This window comes from Cryptomeria japonica, chromosome 11 (genome assembly GCF_030272615.1).
Source record: "Cryptomeria japonica chromosome 11, Sugi_1.0, whole genome shotgun sequence".
Taxonomy (NCBI): domain Eukaryota; kingdom Viridiplantae; phylum Streptophyta; class Pinopsida; order Cupressales; family Cupressaceae; genus Cryptomeria; species Cryptomeria japonica.
Window position 1 is genome coordinate 105,031,353 of NC_081415.1, and position 4,670 is coordinate 105,036,022.

Consider the following 4,670-nt stretch of genomic DNA (forward strand, 5'->3'; position numbering starts at 1 on the left):
AGGTCCGACCTCCTGCACCAACAACTAGAAGGTTTTTGGTCTTTCTAAAATAAAAAGGTGTTAGTAAGGGTTTCCATTAGGAGACTGTCCTTTGAAGTCGCACAAGCATGCTTGAGGTCTATAGCCCAACAAAGTACCAAATACTTTAGTAGTCACGCAAGCATGATTTAGACCTCAAGGGCCCTACAAAGTGCTTGATATGAGATAAATCTCAGATAGCTCCAACCTCCAAAATTTTCATCCCAAGAGACATATTTATTATAGTGAGTTGGAATGCTTGGGTTTTAGTCGTACTCACTTGGGTCGTTCCCTCCTCACTATTAGTCCTAGTGACCACATGGGGAGGTAGGCCCTCTAAAGATAAATACAAAAGAGCCTAATGCTCAAAACACGAAAGACACTGGCTCAATTTTAGTGCACCAATTGAAGTGTTTGCTAGACTAAGAAGACAAAGCAAGAAATTTTAAAATCAAATATTTGTCAAAGTTCCTGCACCAAGATTACTAGTAGTTTTGAAATAATACCCCTCTGGCAAGCACACAAGTTAGGTAAATTTTAGATCCAAAAGATTTTGTGAAATAGGGGCCTCCGACAAGACGTTTTTTGATAGATTCAAAAATCTAATTTTCCACGAGTTATTTTCCATCATAAAAAATAGATCACCTATAAAATTTCAAGACATTTCCAGAAATGTAAGAAAACCCAAAAAATTGCTAATTTGCTTCAAGAAATATTTTTTAATGAAAAATCATAAAACATTCATAGAAAATCACAAATTGATCCAAAAAATTTGAATTGTTTACTGGAGACTCTTGATAGTCTTCCAAACCTACATAAAAACATTCTTGCAAAAATTCCAAGCAGTTTGTGAGATATGATCAAAATAATGCAAAACCCTAATTTTTAAAGATTCGATTTGTTATGAAATATTTTACATCAAACTTAAAATCACAAAGAACAGATCTTGTGTATAATTTTGAGAGATTTCCAAAACTATAAAAAAATCCAAAAAAATTGCTCATTTTCTCTCAAAATTAATTTTTTATGAAAATGCATAAATAATCATAGAAAATTCAAATATGCTCAAAAAAATCTGATTTTTTTATTTAGCACTTTTGACATTGTTCTTGACCTACAAAAACAAATTTATGCAAAACTTCTAAGTTGTTTATGAGATCTGATCAAAATAATGAAAAACCCTAATTTTTAAAAATCCGATTTTTAATGAAATATTTTGCACCCAAATTTAAATCACAAAAAATAGACCCCCTATATAATTCTTAAAAGTTTCCATCAATGTAATAAAATCCGAAAAATTCGCTAAGTTTCTCTCAAAAAAAATTTTTTTTATGAAAATGCATAAAAAATTCATAACAAATTCAAATATGCTCCAAAAAAATTTGAGTTTTGGATTAAGAGCTCTTGGTACTTTTCCCAACCTGAAAACAAAATTTGGTGCAAAAATTCTCATCCTTTTGAGAGATCGGATCAAATCTCTCCAAGGTCTTAATTTTGTGTCCAAAACCCTAGTTGCACAAGGTTATTCTCCAAATCATTTTACAAAATAGCAATATAGGGTTAGAAAAACCTGCAAAAAAAAACATAGATCTAACAAAAATCTATGTCCCATCAGGCATGCCAAAATGTGTATGGTAAAAAGTGAATAATCAACTATTGTAAACACATAAAGATCCAACCACAAACAATCTAGAGCCTACAATGAAACCTTCACCAATATCAATAGAGATACCTAAGATCATGTAAATCAACAAAAATAAAGCAATATTAGCATTCACATGTTTAGTAGGGTTTCAATCTCCATTGTCTTCCTATCTCCATTGATCTTGTTTGATATATTTGCTCTCAGATTTTATGTGTGTACAAGATCTCAACAAAAACCAGAAATGTGGTTGATAGAAGGCTTGATTGCATAAGATTGATTAGAATGTTCATTAGACAATTAGGAAATTAGGGTTGATAATGAAGGAGAGCATCCTCTCATATAGAAGACATTGTAAGAAATTGAGGGATAAGATTAAGAGGTGTAAAAGATAAATGGTCGGCTAGGATTAAAGGGTAGGTAGAGGAAGTAATAAAATGGTAAAGGGGGTAGGTAAGAGAAGAATTAAGAGATGAATGACATGTGTCATGGGTAGAAAAGGGTAATGAATTAATTAAATAAATAAAGATGTATTTAATTAATAGAAGAAGTGAGATCAATTAAATAAATAAAAATATTTATTTAATTTAGAAGGACAATTTAAATAAATAAAAATATTAATTTAAATGAGAAAAGGCTTAGAAGAGGATAAATGAATTACTTAAATAAATAAATATTTAATTAATTAATAGAAGACTTAGGATAAAATAATTAAATAAATAAATATTTATTTAATTAGACAGGACAATTTTAGGTGTCTACAATTACATCCCATCAAGCTTTATCCATAAGCATATCCTCCATTTTCAACTTCCAAAATTTGAAGTTTTTGCCATTAAACTTCTCCATATCAACTTTTCTAGATGTGCTTGCCATATTCTTCCTGCAATGAGATTTTGAAAACTTTGCAAAATATCCCACTCAAACTTAGCCCAATATAAAAAACCCGCTACCCAACAATGGACAAAACTAGCCAGACTCTGATACCAACTGAAAGGAATCTAAGGTGAGGAAAATGCTTCCTGTCACTAATCTTGTGGGGGAGATAGTTGAAATTTTCTTACAAATATTAAATTGTTACATAATAAGAAACGCATACACAAGGAGATATAGACCATGCAAACAAATTAACAATAACAACAAGATATATCATGGGGAAAATCCCTTTTGGGACAAAATCCTCCACACTCCAAAAGCTACCCAATATATTATTCAAAAATTAAAATAGAATACAATATACTTGCAGAGAAAGTTTCTCAAGGGAGTATTATTAACTAGAGATCTAGAGGTAACTCAATAGCAATAACAATCTTACACACAACCTCCATCTCACACAACTAATAAATAAGAGATACAATAGGTGAAACTATCAAATGGTTTAACAAAACCATGAGCTAAAACCACCCAAAAAGTGGTGCCCCACTTATCTCCAATCCAGGATGCCCTATGATGTGTCAACACACAAACACCAACATATATAACTCCTTTTTACAACTCCTTTATGTGTTCAACACTTTTTTATATTTCCTATTTTAGGAGATCCAACTTCAAGAGGTCATGACTTTTAAACCGGGTGTCTGGTCGATGAACTATTTGAAGTGCCGAAAATCTTGCGACATGTTCTATCATGTAATAACCCTCTACACCAATTACAAACACTTTCAATCCATTTTGGAGCATTATGGACCTCAAAATTGACTCCAAAACTTTCATTCATGACTTTCATTAATATCTTCAAATATGGGCATGATCTTGCAATAAAAAATTATTGACATGCTTATCTAGACAATCTAGAATTTTGGGGAAAATTTTGGATTAATTCATGCTTGAATGAAAACTTATTATAAATAGTAACCTTATGTAAACGCAAGGTTTAGACACCATTTATATATAAAAAAACCAATTCCCTGTACCAATATAACATAGGAGAGGTTTGCAAATAATTCATCAAACTCTCTACCAATTACAAAAGCAAAATGCTCATACAAATTTAATTTAAATAGCTAAAACAATGAAACCACAACAATGATTATATGTGGGAAAAACCTTTTGGCAAAAAAACCCACACTCCAAACACCTAACTCAACTCTTGACCCTTTTGTTCCCACCTAGGGTGTGCATGTGGGGCAACCCCTTTTGTACTCATGGATACTTAATTACCCTATAGAATAATTGGGGTAGGAACTTAGGGAGAAATATGATTAGTCCTCCCACTTGGGGTGGGTGGAGGACAACTGCTTTTGTATTATTCACTAATAATGAAATTACAATACAATCTTAGAGCTTATGTTTTTCAAGGGTTAACAAACAATAATCAAAATTGGAATTGTTTTGATAACATAACAATACTTTCTAAAAAAATCAACCTATCATAGAAAATATAATAAGATATAAATTATTTATAAAAGAGAAATATGGGTACCCAAGAATGCCATGTGTCACTTCCACACTTACTTTAGACATGCAACTACTAAAGGAAAACATGCAAGACATCCACAATATTATGCTAATCCATAACTAAAAATTTCTCAACATGCATGAGATCAAACTAAAACTTTCTATCTAGAAACAAGCCTTATCCACATGATAGGAATCCATATTTCTTATCCATATTTTGGGCACCAAAAACATGCAAGACTAAAAACTCTAATTCCTCTTCAATTTTTTAATAAGAATTATTGGTCAAGACTCTCAATTTCTGCATGAATTTTCTATAATCCATTTTAATATCAAAATGAAAACATATGACATCTACTTCTTAAAAAATAGGACTTCCAAGAGTGGGCACCAACTTCCTAAAAAATAGAGATCATGCCATATCTCATAACCTACCATGTAGGATGTGACCTCAAGAAGAGGACCCACAAAGTGAATGAAAACTTAGGAAGTTTAATACATGAGGATAAATAAATATGCACTTAATAATTAATAAATTAATGATAGGACTCAAAGGTTGAGACACCTTAATCCCAACAATATCATCATAGATGTTATCATAGTCATCATGGAA